The 16,321-nt window shown below is 43.5% G+C and overlaps 1 long non-coding RNA gene and 4 other non-coding genes across 11 annotated transcripts; all 5 read left to right on the forward strand.

Annotated features, from left to right (window-relative positions):
• Positions 1-43: 43 nt before the first annotated feature.
• Positions 44-4,359, forward strand: LOC104914039. Of its 7 annotated transcripts, none has more exons than XR_795789.3 (6): positions 44-449; positions 722-872; positions 1,129-1,205; positions 1,435-1,561; positions 2,398-2,539; positions 3,951-4,359. It is a non-coding gene; the product is annotated as an uncharacterized LOC104914039 (long non-coding RNA). The 7 variants fall into 7 exon arrangements; XR_002121178.2 differs by having other exon boundaries at positions 44-440; XR_795788.3 differs by lacking the exon at positions 1,129-1,205 and having other exon boundaries at positions 52-449.
• LOC116217402 lies at positions 235-326 on the forward strand. Its single transcript, XR_004161884.1, has one exon. It is a non-coding gene; the product is annotated as a small nucleolar SNORD12/SNORD106 (small nucleolar RNA).
• LOC116217403 lies at positions 1,273-1,364 on the forward strand. The gene has a single exon (XR_004161885.1). It is a non-coding gene; the product is annotated as a small nucleolar SNORD12/SNORD106 (small nucleolar RNA).
• Positions 2,236-2,327, forward strand: LOC116217401. The gene has a single exon (XR_004161883.1). It is a non-coding gene; the product is annotated as a small nucleolar SNORD12/SNORD106 (small nucleolar RNA).
• Positions 2,861-2,955, forward strand: LOC116217404. Its single transcript, XR_004161887.1, has one exon. It is a non-coding gene; the product is annotated as a small nucleolar SNORD12/SNORD106 (small nucleolar RNA).
• Positions 4,360-16,321: the final 11,962 nt, after the last annotated feature.

The following is a 16,321-nucleotide window of genomic DNA, read 5'->3' on the forward strand; positions in this document are numbered from 1 at the left end:
GGTGTGCTGTCCTGGGGGTTGGGCGGTTGGTGAGTTCGGGTGTTACGCTCTATTTCTTCATAGCGCGTCCAGCCCTCGGCTGGATGCCTGCCCTGCTGCCTTTTTAATTCCCCAGTGAAGGAGCACCTGGCTTTGCAGTCCCCCTCCTTTGACCTCCGCCCCGTATCCCCGTGCCTCGCTGTGCTGAGGTTCCCGCCGTGCCGCGGCCGTGCAGCCCTGCCCCTCCCGGGTCCTGCTGGTGTAGGTGATGACTGAACTTTTTTCCCCATCAGAGCGACAGTGTTGATTACTCATCACTCTAGCCAGGTCTTGTCTGATACGCCAGCGGGGAAGTGCTGTGTTATCCCTCGTCCTGCGTGTTCCGTGCTCACTGCTCCTTTGTTTTGTTCCCAGGCCCTGTATGATGGCCGGCTGCAGCTGCCCGCCTTGCTCCGCCACGGGTGAGATTCGTAAGTCCTTTAAATATGCGAGTTTTAAGTAACTATGCGAGTTTTAAGGGACTTCTTGGTTGGTTTTTCATGATGTTTTGCCGTATTATTATCTCCAGAGACTTGAAGGATGAGTAGATGCGAACATTAGCCTAGGTTTTGTAGTGCTGGAAGCAGTTTTGCCCGTGCAGAAGCATTGTAACATGGGCCTCGTGTTGCAAGGTGTCAGGTCTAGGATGGCGATTAATGAGCACCTCGGGTCTGATCGCGGGTTACCGCCGTGTCCTTGCCAGGACGGCGTGGCGCTGGGGCTCGGCCAGCCCGTGCGGGCACGTGGGAGCTGATGTTCATAGCTGCGGACGCAGCAGGGAGCCCATGGGCGGAGCTGTGCCTTCCCCAGGCAGACCGGGCTGGTTCGGCAGTTCTCTACTCTGCCGCTTGCTGGTAGGTATGCGGTAGTGCTCGTGGGATGGGGCGTGCGGTGTCACGTGCCTGTGTCCTGGGGTTTGGCGACTGCCCGACACTCACAGCCGCGTGTGCAGCCTCCTGCCCTTGCATTGTTTGGGCAGAAGTGTCTCCTGGCTGTAGAGGTGGTACTACAGAACTGTATAAGCTGTTACCTCTGGCTGCCCTTCTACGTTAAGTTTGCTTTAGCTGTCTTGCGCTGTACTGCAGAAGCCCATTTTGTCATTTTTTTTAGTGCACTCCAGTGCTTTTCCTGTGCCATGAGCCTGTAGAGCAGGCAAATCAGCTAGCTCCTTCTGGGGAAAGATTTGTGTAAGTCTATGCAGACCCTATGGATGTGCCTAGGGAGGTGGGAATGTGGCTGTCACTCTTGTGACCTGCTGGTGTAGGTGATGACTGAACTTTTTTCCCCATCAGAGCGACAGTGTTGATTACTCATCACTCTAGCCAGAACTTGTCTGATACACCAGCAGAGAAGAGCTGCCGTGTCCCACAGCCTTGTGTGGCTCGATGCTGAATGTTCCTTTGGTTTTATTCCTAGGCCTCTATGAAGGCAGAAAGGCATTGGGCCTGCTGGAGACCTGATGAGATGGCTGTAGCCAGCAGTGGATCAGCTGTGTGATGGGCAGTCATCCTGGCTTGCACCACCATGCATGAACCTTTAACAGGTAAGAATAGCAAGTTTGTAAGGCTCCGTTGTTGATTAATTAAAAAAAACTTAGTGGGGAAAAAAAAAAGGGTCTGCTTCCAAAATGCTTTGTCAGATTAGTATCTTTAAAGACTTCCTTTATATATTTTTCAATACATAGCCAAATGCTCAGAGATGAAAGCACACAGGGTTTACCTGTGCAGAAGCATTGCAACAGGAGCCCTTGTGCCTCGTGTCACTCATGTTCCATCATGCCCAAAATGTCAGGTGTGACTAGTGAACAGAAAGCAGGGTAGCAAGGGATTGGTAACTTTGTACTTAGCTGAAGCAGACTAGTAGGTTTATAGCTGTGTCCCATTCTTTTTTTCTAGATAAATTGAGCTCATAGAACTCACTGTAAGGTCATTCCACCTGGAGACATGGGGGTAATCTGCTCAGAGCAGCTGCTGTAATATGGTATGGAGACCATCCTGACAGGGGATCTCTTAGGAAGAGATACTGTTGAGTTTGAGGTTTGAGTGCTAGCCAGCTTGAGGAAGTGTTGAGGGGGTTTTAGATCCTATTAGTTTTCTGTGGGGCTGTATGCGTGCATGGCTTTGCTGTTTCTGCCATTATTTAACCATTCTCTGACCTGTCTCAGGAGGTGAGAGCTCTGTGTGGCAAATGTGGGTGGCTATGTAACTCCTTGGACCTGCTGGTGTAGGTGATGACTGAACTTTTTTCCCCATCAGAGCGACAGTGTTGATTACTCATCACTCTAGCCAGGTCTTGTCTGATACACCAGCAGGAAAAAGCTGTAGTGTCCCACAGCTTCATGGGGTTCAATGCTAACAGTTCTTTGGATTTCACTCCTAGACCTCTGTGAAGGCAGAGGGACGTTGGGCCTGCTGGAGACCTGATGAGATGGCTGTGGCCAGCAGTGGATCAGTTGTGTGACAACTGCAGTTGCTCTTGGCTTTCTCTGCTTTGCGTTTCCACTTTTGATAGAGGAGCAAAGGTAAGTTGTTTCCCTGGAGACTTGATAAATAGGTAGACTTGAGCTACAATTAGCATGAGCCCTCTGTGCATTACCTTTGTCCTCTTACAGCATGTTTGAGGTAGCAAGTGAGGCAGTAAGCAGGCTACACTGCAGATAGACAGTAACCTGGAAGCAGTGGTGATGAACTTTTTACTAGTTTACCTGAAAATTTATACCTGTTAAAATATTCTTGATTTCTTCTATCATTTTTTGTGCAGGGTGTAGTGCCCTCTTGGTTATTATGGACCTGAAGGCTTTTTTAAAATTTTTCTCAATAGTAAGCTGAAGAGCATCTGTCATTCTGTGGTATATGATGACTTCAAACTTTTTTCCCCATCAGATCGACAATGCTGATACAAACTTATATTTAAGCCAGATTTGTCTGATTCCACAGAGGCAAGATTCTTCAGTTTGTCATTTGGTTCTGTATTGAGGCTTCATGCCTATGGGCAGGGAATCTGTGTGTGCTGCATGCTCAAGAGGGCAAACAGCACTGGAGGGTGCTGTCTGTGCATATCTTAGTAATACTGATTGTATTACATTATCTGACATGCATAAAGACTGAAAGTGAAAGGATTTTGGCTTTCAGAAGATTGCCAGTAACAGAAATGGTAGAAAGCTTTGACAAGTTTAAATTTAACTTAAAAGGGCATAAACATAGATTTTTATTATTTTTTTTTTCTTTTGTCTCTTTTCAGTAGTGTTAAAATGGAATGTTGCATATGAAGTCAGGAAACCTTTGTTGTGGATTTATTTTACTTGTGAATGAGATATTCTCCATGCCTTATAAGTGGATAAACGTCAGCTTTCAGCAAATTTCTTTTTTGCAGAGAGGGATTGCTTTTGGTGTTTTTTTTTTTTTTCTTCCTTTGCTTCTGTGAGGGATCATATGTAATATCTTCTGAAGACTTGGCTATTTGTTTAGGGTTTCACTAATGCTTTAGAAAATATGCATAAGAAAATTTTGCTTCATTTAGTAAACATGGCTGGCTTCATTCAGTTGCAGCCTGATCTTGCTGTTTGTGTAACCCATGTTCAGCTGTTACAGCTCTGAGAGAGGCTGAAGAGCACAAATGTGACCTTTCTGTATAGCACACTAGAACTCTAAAGGAGTATGAGTGATCTGTGTCAGATGGCAGAGCTGATCAAATACATACTCTGGCACCCTCTGCTCAGTTCCCCAGACTTTAATCAAATACTATGAAATTCCCCAAAATTTTTTTTCCAAGAGTGTTTCCTATTTGGAGTGCCTGGTAGTACAGTAGTTCTTGTGGCTGTTTGCAGAACAATCCTTACCATCTTAAAGAATGTTGGGGGTGAGATTTGAAAGCTGTATTTTTGCTGTTTGATATGGAGTGAACTGACATGATGTTGGATGTTTTCTTGACAGGTTGAGTAGATCTCTCAGAAGGCCTCAGGATTTGCTGTTATTTCAAAGTACTAGCTGAAAGCTGTCTTCTGCTAGTGATGTTTCTCTCCATGCTGCTGCCTGTAATCCTTGTCCACACTACAGCATCCATATCACTGAAACAACTCTTGTGTCTTTTCTCTTGGTCTTGCCAACTCACAGATGGCAGGTGTTGTGTTTTTCCCTTCATATGATGTATTTAATCATAATGGATTCTGGAATTTGCTGCATGTTCTATGTAATAGGATGATTTTTGTCTGCAAGGGCTGTATTCACTACCTGACAACTAATGTTACTTGACATTAAAATAAGCCTGAAAAACCTGTTGTCATATCCGATGGTCTTGTGTACAAGGTTTTTTTAATAAAATCTGAGTACTGTATGAACTCAACTGTTGAATGAAATTGTCTTCCAGATTTTTAACAGCCAATTTCTGTATGCCCTAATTGTTGGTTTTTGGAGTCGGGTGGTGATAGTATATCTCTGTGGTGACTTTCCATTGAACTGTTTTCTGCTTCTGTTAAGGAGAAAGGGTCATGGTCTCATGGCAAGATAGCTACTCCTCACATACTCTGAAGCAAAAGGTGCTTAACTGAGATGTGCAGCTGCTGATATTCCCTAGGAAACTATAGTACACTGGAAGTAGCTGGCATAAAAAGATGTAGGATATCATGTTCCAGGTAAGTAGGTCACAGTAGCTTTGCAAAATCTTCCATATATGATTCCTTCAGAGAGTTAACTGTAATCTAGGAAGGAAGAGAAGCTGATACCAGCTTCTGTAAGGATTTGGGTCTCTCCCTTGTGCAGTGTGATCAGCTAGCAAAAACAACTACTGCTGGTTAGAGACTATTGGCAGATGTTGATTCAGCTCCTGCAACCTTCCCCTGGATACTTTTTGGCAGTCTTCCTGATCTGCAGAGCAGGAGAATTAATTATGTATGTGCTGAAGTAGGGAAACACTGAACAAGATGGTTTCCCTAAAACCAGAGAGGTAGTTGGAGCCCTAGAGAATGTTGCTTCTTGTACCTCCAGACTTGTAGTAGCTCTGTAAAATACACATACCTGGCCTCAATGGGAGCAAAACATTGTATCAGTGAACTTGTACTGTGCAATGTCCACTTGAGGCTGAATAGTATTAAGTGCTTTCTGCATGAAGGTTTTCTTCATCTGTTATGAGCATTAGCCTGGCAATCAAACGGTGTCTCCATAGCACACAAACAGACCTTGGCAGATGGCTCATGCAGGTCCTGGTCTGGTAGCATCTGTATAGCCCATTGGCAATGCAAATGAAGTAAAGCAGCCTCTTGAATTCAAGCTGCTGTGGAAAGCTGGGACATGTTGTATTAACTGAGTGTCTCAACACAAGTTGAGATTGAAATCCTAGGCCTAGTGATGGAAGTAGTCAGTTACCTAAGTGCTGCTGTTGAGAAGCAGCACAGTAGTTAGTACGTTCATTAGGAATGCATTTTAAAACCAGTCCTGCAGCCTCATTAGTTTCCTGAGGAGTAGGGCCACCTGTCTGTGTGTTGCTAGTCCTGGGCTAGCTCTGATGTATCATGCATGCAAATACTAAGTGGCTGCTGCCTGAAGCAACTGGATGCTTATGCCCTACAGTGAGCTAGCTAGCAGCCACAATTCTGCTTGAAGCACTTGAAGGACAAAAATGAGAAGTGAGTGGATAACAGGCTAAGGAAATGTGCAGCAGGAAATAATTCCTTAAATTTTAAGTATTTAAGTGCTATTTTTACTGCTTGATAGCAACGTCTTAATTAATACTTAATAGCTTGGTAGTTATTTACAGCCCCTAGAATCTCTGCAGGGCATTTCCATTTCTTACAACTGTAAATAACAGTTTCAGTCATTGTAGGAGGGGATTTGATATCTGAACTGACAATGGTCTTGAGCATGTATGTCTAAAAGGATATGGTGATGATGGAAAATTATTAATCAGCATGTAAAAAAGGATCCATTAAACTGGATAGAGATTTTTCTCAATAACTATGAACTGCATAATCTCTTGAAGGAACATATTGATGAGGGATCAGGGCTGCTAATAAAACTTGATCTAATGAGAGTATCTACCAGCAAGCTTTCTACAGACTGGAGTAGGGACTGCTAGTTGTCCAATGGGACAGGTGTATCTTGAAAAGTCCTTTGTGTGTTCTTATCTCTTGCCAAGCACTTCTGGTGCTACTCACATATGTGCAGGGATGAATGATAGCACTGAAGATGGCTGATCTGCTGTAAGCAACTCGGGAGCATTCCAGGGAGGGTGCAGGCTGGTGAGCTGGAGGAACTGAATTGCATGCAGTGAGCTGGGCTCACGGATCTGACCTGGCAGCTGCAGGGGGTGCTGTGTGCATACCTCTCCCAGAGCTTAGTTAAGGTCCAAACAGATAGGTTTTACTCATCAACTGCTCATTTGTGTGCTTTTAGTTGGGATGCTTTCACTTTGTCACTATAGTAGTTTGCTGTAGTAACAGTGGAGTAGTGTTTGAGATTTGCCTGTGTGAACAATTAGTTTGACAGTGGAGAGATATTCTGAAAGTCACATGCAAGTAAATCTGAACTTGTCAGAGGCTTTTATATTTGGAAGGGTAGAGGTGGTCTTCTATACTGACAGGCTTTTGTTTCAAAGCTTTTTTTTTTTTCTGGTGTGGTTTTTAATGCACCTGCAAACAGCAGGGTGCCATAGGTTCTGTTTCATTATACATCTGCTGCCATAATCTTTCTGGAACTGATTTGGTTCTAGAGCGCCTTCCTTGGCACTCCTTCCAGACCTGTGTTCCAAATCCCCGTGCCCTGTGAGGAGAGGCTGTGTGTGGTCCTTGGCAGCTCTGAGCACTGCTGTGCTCTGAGTTCGGGTAATTTCCCCATGCGTAACAGCAAGCTATTCAAAAACTTGAGCTGCAATGGACTTTGTAGTACTACAGCTTACAGCTGTGCAGTGAATTAAGCTTCCCTGGTAATAGAGAAACCATGAAATGAACTTCATTGGCTCTATCAATGCAGGTAAAATCACCCCATTTGAAAATCTCTCAGTATAGCCCTTTGTTAAAAGATGGGAGATTTACACTGAATTTAAAAGCAATTTTCACCTGGCATTTGTTGCCCCAGTGTTGCCTGACTTCTGCAGACACTGGTCACCCCTGACTGTGACGGCTGGGTGTTTTGAATGAAGTAATGAAGGCAAGAAGGAATGTTTTGGACAAAGGCTGACTGAGAGCCTGTTCTGATTGTATCTCTTCACAGAGAGCTCCCTGCCATCTCTAAGAGACAAGCAAAGGAAAATCACAGTGTATCCTGGGCTCTTATTCTGCTGCTGTGAAGTGGCTGAAGAGGGCAGTGAGGACAAAGACAGGATTTGTCAGCTCCATCAGTTATAACAGAAACAGGCAATTGTTGTATTGTATATACTTGGGTAACTTTCTAAAACTGAAATCTACAGTCACTAGGCTGATATGTTTAAGCAAATGTTTACTTTTCTGAAACAGCTCTGTTTCCTGGTGCCATGAGCATTTGAGAGGAAGATTATTTCTTTGGATGTTGCTTTTAATAGCTGTGTTTTCATACACAGTGAGAGGTTTCACGTTTGTATTCTCTAAGATTCAGAAATGGTTTTTTTGACTGCGTGTGGATTTTTTAACTTTTTTAGAGCCATCTGTTAAGTGTGTGCATTAGCTAATGGGATAGCACACTCCTTTTACTCATTGCTGCTTCTACTGTTTGTATTGTTGTCTCTGCCTTAATCTCTGTTCATCAATAGATAAAATTACTAAATTATGAGCTATGATAACAGGCTAGACGCTATTGTGGACAGCAATGAAGTAAAACTTGGTTTTGTAGCTGTCCTAGAAAGATACAGATTTAGGGAAGCTCAAGCAGTCCTACAGACAGGGAAAAAATATTTTTTGTTGAAGCAGGGTTTTTTTCTCTAACAGCTTATCTTTAGATGTTCTGCAGTTAGAACCTTTCCTGATCCACCCTTTTTGCCACTTCCCTTGCATCAGTGGGGTGAAGTCTGCCATCTCAGTGCAACCCAGGCTTGTTTTGGCAGTGTGGGATCTGCTGGCACAACGTTGCCAGCTCAATATTGAAGATAATAGATAAAGTACTTTGTGCTAGACATGGTGTAAATTAGGAGCAATTCCATTACATTTTCTAGGATTGTTTTTGAGTTCTTGGAAATGAGTTCAGGGCTGGTTCTGAGTTACATGAGATCTGCGTGATTTCTTTAGCATTATATTTAGAAAGCATCCACTGTAGAGTCTGCACTTCTTTGGTGCCTGTCACTTGCTGTTTGTTTTTGCATGCTGTGGCAGGGTCACCTTGAAGTCTTCCCTCTAGTGCTGAGAATAAGCTTGACTTCTGTAGCCTTTTCTCAAACCAGATATTAAAGCCAAGTGTTGTCTCATTTCTCCACTTCACACAGACTCCTTTGGGTAACTTTCCTCAGCAAGGATGTCCGGGGTAAGAAAGACTAGCAGATGTGATCTCAGCATTGACTATACAAAGAAGTAAGGCATGTTGCTCATCTCCAGGTGGGAAGCATCCCTCCAGCAGGCTCATCTAGTGCTTGAGTGTGGTAGGTAAGCAGATGCAGTCCCACATGGTTGTGCTTGCCCAGATGAATTCCCTGAAGCTCGTTCCTGAAAGTTGCTCTCCAAAGGTGGTGCAGTACATCAGTACCTAGGGGTTGGCCTGGGGTAGGTCATGCTTTCTGCTCCACATGTGCTCGTATTTCCCACTGTGGGTGGCCTCAAATGTGTTCAACAGCTTACTGCTTCTGGTTCAGAGCTGATCTGTAATAGGAAGGGTGAGACTTTTGATCCTCCCACATACACTGGAATGCTTGCGCATCAGTCCAGGATAGAGCCTGGACCTAAGGAAGCAGCTAACTTGGATACCATTTCTCAGAAGAAACACTGAAGTCTACCTCTGTCTTTGTTTAATAACTGTATGTGCACTTCCACTATGCTGCACATCTGTAATGGTTGTAGACATTGCCCTACTCATGAGCTGCTATCTCATGCTTCTGGTCGCAAACCCTTGGCAGGCTCATGGGAGTGTTGCTCTTACTGTTGCACTGGCTTAGTCTTCATTCATGTTCTTAAGAATTTTGTCTACCAGGAAGAGAGGAAAACATTTTATTCTCCTGAGAGAAGATCTGTCTTGAGAGCAAATCCATTTTCTTATAGATGTGGGTCAAGCCCTTCACAACAACAGTTCAGAGAAGACTTTTCCTTTGAGTATTCACTGATGGTGTTTTACAGCAGAATATTTGTAGGTACAATTTTCTTGGAAATTTGCAGAGGAGGACTGGAATTGTCCGAGAAGTTCTGTTAATCAGCAATTTATGTTGCTGTGAAAACACCTTCATGGGACTTGTGAAAACTGCCTGGAAAAATGGTTGTCAAAGGTACTAACAGCAATTTGCATCTCTTGTTGGTTTGTAGCTTACCTAAACCTATACAATGGGCACATGGTCCACAACCACCAAGTTGGTGTTGTATCATGAGGGTGACACACATGAAGCTGGTCTCGATTGCCCTTGGTCATGGCTTCCCTCTGCAAACCCTGTCACTCTTCTGAACCATGACACATTCTCCCTGGCAGTCTTTCCTCTGATCTGGAGTGCTATGCCAGGTACCAAAGTGATGTCAGAATCCTTCAATGTCAGATTGCTAGAGGTAAAGGCAAGTAGTAACATCAATGGGGGGGGACCAGGTAGACCTGCTTTTACTTAGCCTTTTGGCAAGTAGAAGGCATGGTGAGGAGTCATCTTGTTAGTTTTATATAGCAGGTACAAATCTGCCCCTTACTCTTCTTTTCCTGGCTCCCTTTTTTCTTTTATTCCTCCAGAGAAAGGTACTTGTAAGAATAAAGCAGAGTAGAGGAGAAGCATAGATGTATTTTCTCAGTGAAGGAACGCAGGCAGAGTCAGGGCTGTGACTGCCAGACTTGCACTACAAATGCTGGGTGCATGGTCCCTGTGTTACATGAAGTGGACCTGATGGGCACGAAAGATGTCATAGCCTGTTGTGTGAGAGATGTGATATAGTCTTTTCTTTCCAAGTGGGTGCCTCTTACTCTGGTGAAGGCTGCCTTCTGCCTGTATGAACTATGACAGGTAATCTGACAAAGGCACATCCAGGGAAGAGCCTAATGATTTTTCTCTCACAGTGAAAAAGAAAGCTCACTGATACCTGGGTGTTGTCAGAGGTTCCCAATGTCTGATGGAGTTTGTCTATCCATCACAGCACTGTTCCTCCATCTGTGGCTCAGGAGCTATGAGGAGGGAGATGTAAAGCCATATATGGGAGGCCAGCAGGGCTAGTGGAAGACAGGAGCTTTCAGATCTTCAGGAGTGCATTGTTGGCTTCAGCCACAGGTGACAGGCTTGTCAGTGAGCTGTGGTTTCCTGTAGGTTTGCCTGATCTGTAAACCTAAATGAGATCCCTGAGAGATGATGGGATTAGCTCTATAGAGAGAACTGTGATGGAATTGGAGCATTCCACAGGCTTTCATCTTCAGTTCCCTCATACTGAGAGGAAAGGTTGTTTGGGCTTATAATGCCAATTTCTTAAACTCATTAGGAATATCATTGAAATCCTTTTAAAATGACATTATTTAAAGTCTAGTGACCTCCTCTGTCATCTGGATGTCCCATCCTGAATGTTTTCTGTAAGGCTTTCAGAGTCAGGTACATTGTTGATAGCAATGTTATAATATGATTTAGACAAAAACTCACAATGCTTTATTGATTTTTAAAGTGACTTGGTGGAGTCACAAAGGTCTATGGAAATACAGTTTTGAGAAAGGAACAAAAAGCTTCAAACATCTTTTGCTATACTGTGTTAGGTTAGAATTCTGGTCTAACCTCTGAACAATAGCTTTGTATTCTGTAGGCAACTCTGTTACCTCAAAGAACGCCTCTGGCTTCAAGGATTGTCTTGATCAATTCATGGCTGGATCGTCCACCGATCTCCTACTATAATACACAGGTCCTCACCAGCTGCCTCAGTCCCTCTCCCTCAGTCACTTCATAGTGGTCAACTTGGCAGGGACAAGGTTTACTCTAAAACTGATGATCCCATGCAACTGCAGTGTTGTTCGCTATCTGTAGGACTCACAGAGTCACAAAACCCTGTGGCGGTTGTTACATTTAATTTTATCATTCCAGCTTGTTCATTCAGCAAATTGCATCCCTTTACCATCTGTAGCACGATTGTCCAAAATTGCCATTTGTCTCCACACCATGCAAAACATGTAGGGTCTTATGGCCCATATCCTCAAGACAATCAGCCACCAGGCAAATACCATTGGAAGACCTGGAGAGGTGAACTTGGTATTGTGCCTGTGTAAACTTGTTGTGAGGTCCCAGGGCAAAACCAGTTCAGAGAAACCAAAAGGAAAACGTGCAGTTTCCTTCTTCCTAAATTTTAGCATCCTCTGGTTGTGTAACTTCCACAATGGCTAATTAGGGCGTTCCTAAAAGAAGGCAGTAAGAATGCAAAAGAATCTGAAAGAATGCACTTTCAGATATGAGGAAACTCCCGTCTTCGTGCAATTATCCTTGCTAATAAATCCCAATGAACGTGTATACTTGATGGATTAATGCCTTCCTATGCCCTTGACAGCTTCTGCTCTCATTGTAGAAAATAAATGTGACCATTTCTGCCACGTAAATTGTATCAATTAAATAAAATCATTAAATAGGTGAGCTAATACTAAAGGTTGTGTTTATCTTCGTCCCTGCTGCTACTGTGTGCTCTTCCCCTGTTGCACTCAGAAATGTCAGTCACAAAAAGGACCCTTTATGCTGAGAGTTGACTTTTGGGAGTTTGGATCAATGTCTTGTTTTTTAGCTCTCCTTCACAGCATGTTTATTTCCTTCTTATTAATGTGCTGCAAAGTGTTTAGCCATCATCTGGAGAGACTGAATTTGTGCAGATAAGTGTTCTTGAATCTCCTGTGGAAATGCATTTCTTGTAGATAAGGCCTTTGGATTTGTCACCTAAGTGCAAGTGAGCATCTGCTGCTTTGTAGATTAACTGAAACTTTATTAATTTACAAGGGTCAGCTTACTGTTTTGGATTTCTTTTTGTCTGCTAGTACAAGGGGAAAAACAGATTTCAAGAGGCAGAATGGCTCCAAGGCTGATGAGGGTCTAGAATTTAGAATTCATTTGTTCTAGGTCTAGTTCTAGAAATGCTTCTTCAAGGTAGAAGATGCAGTGAAGACACAGAACTGCCTGCACAAATGAGGCCTATTTGGTAGATGTTTACAACACTGAAATGGTAATTTCCACACCACCTGATTGGCAGATTGCACAACATGCATCTGACTCACGGTGTGTTCGAGAAGCCCTCAGATTACCTTTGGCAGGCAAAATGGTGTGGGTCAGACAGACGTCTTCCCTTGGTGGCTTCTTCCAGGAACTCTGCATGGCAGACATTAAGCTGAGTCCTGTTCTCTGACCTCTTTGGCTTCTTGATAAAAGCAGCGTGTGATGCAAGCAGCACCTGGAGTGCAGAGCCAGATTGTGTTCAGATAAGTTTAGACCTGACAATACAATGAGAAATGGTTTTTTTATTAGCATAGTTAACAAATGTCAGCTAAAAACTTGACTAATGTCAACCCTTTGTGAAACGGGCATTTAAGTTTATGAAACTTAAGTTCTAGACCAATTGTGAAAGCCAAGGTTTTGGATGCGCGCTCAACTTAAAATTAAGACTAGTTTAGTAAAAGTATTTGCTTTCTTCTGCAGTTGTTATACCTCATTACTGAGACAGGTTAATCAGAACTGTTGTCTGTGTGAGTGTAATATTTTGAACATTACACTTAAGCACATTTTGAATTTAGAAAGACACCTCCACATTCTGTTTATGCAGCATTTGTATCACTTCAGAATTTGCTTTCCATTTGCTCTGCTTGTCTTCCTAACATCTGGGGAGAGATTTAGGAGAATGAAATTCACGGCTGGGGTTGATAACTGTGTTGACAAAATGATGGGAGACTTCCCAACTGACCTTATATTGTACAGGGTCCTATGGGATGATGGTGCCTTGTCACACCAGAGCCTGATGCTGTAACTTGCATACCACTTGCTTGTATTTGTGCCTCCTAAGCCAGCTCAACTGACTTGATAAGTCAGTAAATTAATAAACATGAGTGTTGGCTGGTTTCAGTGGGTGCTTTTGTTTGTTTGTGTTAAGCTGCGAATGGATACATTTAGCCTGAGACATAGAAGTGTACTGCCATGAGCCTCAGGTATATCTGCTGCTGTATGAAAGGATAACATCTGCTTTTTATTGTTTCCTTAAGAAAGTGCTGTGTAAAAACCAACAAAAAAAGCATGTTTGTCTTTCTGTTCCGTAACAAGTAAATCTAAGATGTCAGTGTTTTCATCCTAATCTAATGGATAACCACTTACAAAAAGTTAAGGGACCTGTATTCTGACCTATGCCAAGTTGCAGCTGTTTCCCTGCAGTTAAAGAAGCAGAAATGGTGGTCTGAGGTCCCAGGCTCTTTTATTGAGAATGCATTAGCCAAGTGAGATGGGATGATGATGATGAGTGGGAAGACTGATGTTGTGGGATGTGAATGGAACTGCTGTTTCTGGAAGGGGAGTGGCATGTACTTCTTGTTTCATCTTAGAGTGATAGTGACTCGTATGCCCTTGGAGATTTCCTGTAGGAAGGGTCTGTGCTGAAGAAGACGAAAGAAAAAAGTCAAGTTGCAGTTCAGCCACAGGTTCTTTGGACTAAGGAAAGGTGCTGGGAGGAGTCCCTGGCTGTGCTGTACAGGACTCTGGTGATCTCTTCTATCCTTAAATATCAGCAACAAAATCCCATGGACCATTCTATAGCATTGACCTGCAGTCTGAGTCAGGGAAGGCTGCTTCTGCCTGCAGGAATCTTCTGGTGTGGTGTGGGCTGCTGGAGGAGCGTTGCTAGAGGAGGAAGTGGTGGCAGTGGAGGCAGCTGGTGAAAGCAGAAGAATGGGGATAGCTTGGTAGGAATCTGAAAAACAAGGCCCTGCTTTTGATTTAATTTGGGAGAGGATTGTGTAGCTTGTGGAATTGATGGAGGATTTTAGGCATTGTGCTTCTTTTCCTAGAGAGTGCTTGCCATGGGTTAGTCTGGATTTAAGATTCCCAGTAATGCTTTGTGGAGCCAGGTGCTACTCTGACCCCTTCACAGGCAGGGTAAAAATACCAGCTGACTTGAATGCAAACTTGTTTGAAGCTTTTCTTCTGCTTGGGGGATGGAGTATGGCATGCTTCATTCACAGGGCTCTGTCTCATGGCTCAGACTTTCAGAAATTGTTCCTTCATTTTCTCTAATGAAAAGAGAAAGAAGAACACGAAGTACTGGATTCAGAAAAGCTGGTTGATTTCCCTTTATTTGGAGAAGCAGAAGACGCAGAGAGAAAACCACTAAAAGCTTTTTATTAAAGTATTTATCTTCCCTATTTTCTGAATAACACTCTCGACCACTTTGAATCTTCTCTAGCACACATTAAATGTAATAGCTTTTTAATGACAACAAGGTCGTTTCCTTTATGCCCTACAGTGAGTCACAGCCCTGCTCTCCGTGGAGGGTTTGTACATGATGGGGTTGTGGAATGGCTCTGGGCAGAGGAGAGGAGGGGAAGGCTACCATCCCTGCTCCCTGTGTGGTGCCACACATCTGAACCTAATGATGGTGCTTCTCTGCTTCTCTCTCGATTTCCCCCACGGTCCTACCATGCAGCACTGTGTGTGAGAGAAGGCAGAATAAGCAAATTACACTTCCCATGTGTTGAGCTGAGAGACTGGCTTTGCTGTGTTGAGATGAAGCCTTTATCGAGGGCAAACGCGCTTGAGGTTTAAATCCAAGAAAGTGTTTGTTGTTGTGATAAAAGCACCGCCATAACTGCTGTGCTGTGGTGGGGATTCTCCCAGCAGTACTTTGAGAACATGACATCTGTGAGCAGGAAAAAATACCCTTTGGACCTAGGGGATAGAGATCTGGGAAACACTGTTTTTGTATAGAAAGCCACTTTGGTTCTCCTCTTTGCAGCCAGGTGAGTGTGGGTTATACAAGGGTGGCAGAGGCATGGCTGAAGGGATGTGCAGTCTGTGGGCTCCTGAGCACACAGAAAAGTCCAGGTCTAACAAGAAGGGATTTATTTTCTGAATGAGATGCTTTTAGATCTCTGTGTCAATAGCACAGTTCAGGCATGCTGACCAAAATCCCCTGCAGTCCCATAATGAGCACCCATCCCTTTACCAGGATATAGGACTGCTTGTGGGTGGGCTTTGCTTGCAGGTGTTGTTTAGGACTATTTGGTTCGATGTTCTCTCCTACAGCAAGAGCTGGCATCTCAGACCATATGGGGTTCTGGTCTGACAGTAAATCTGTCAGGAATATCTCTGAATCTTGCTTGGTATGAACTTTCATCCCATGTCTCCATGTGCCAGCCAATGTGTACAGAAAGGGAGTGCCATTCATAGGTCTTTTCACTTCTATTCCAAGAACTCAGAGGACGCTGCAAAGGAGAGAATCACAGTGCAGAGTTTGAACCTCTTCCAAGTAAAGTGGCATTAGGATCCCTGCAGAAGTGTTCTTTGCATAAAAGAAAATTCCACCAATCTTTTCTCAAATAAGCCCTTTTGATGCCTCAGTGCTTAGTTCTCCTCCCTTTCCTGACCTCCCAACATTTCTTTAAATATGGCTTTCAGTGTAGGGTGCCTGGGATAAGCAGGCAGACAGGCATCTGAAGAAAGCAGGAGCAGGTATGAAAGCAAATCATCCAGAATCTCTGGTTTTTACAATTATTTAGAGTTTCTGGTAAGAAATGATAATAAAAAACAACTCTTTATTCTTGCATTTAAATATTCTCACATATAAGATGATTTTTTCCAGCAATAACCCTTGTCATCTGCCTGAGTGAATTATTTCTCTTGGCCTTAACAGCATGAATTCACACTGTGATTGGGCCAATGCACTGTTTCAGCTCAGCCCATAGCCCTGGCAGCCCCTTTGGGCAGGGTAGGCCTTCTGCTGGCAAAAGAGATGATTACAGGAGAATTCAATGGACATCTATAAAATCCTGAGTGGCTTTGAGAAAGTAAATGAGAATTGATTGTTTGCTGTCTAATACAGGAACTAGAAATTCCAATTAAATTAACTGATGGTAGGTTGAAAACAACATAGCGCTCTGCGTGGCATGGCATTCTGCCATGAGAGGCTGTGGGTGCTAAAAGTTTATGCGAGTTTGAAGTGGGATGGAAGAAAATTTGTATACGACTGAGGCATAGGCACCACGTATTAGGGAATTCTGAAGATGAATTTATCAGAAGGTGT

Source organism: Meleagris gallopavo, chromosome 22 (assembly GCF_000146605.3).
Source record: "Meleagris gallopavo isolate NT-WF06-2002-E0010 breed Aviagen turkey brand Nicholas breeding stock chromosome 22, Turkey_5.1, whole genome shotgun sequence".
Lineage (NCBI taxonomy): Eukaryota > Metazoa > Chordata > Aves > Galliformes > Phasianidae > Meleagris > Meleagris gallopavo.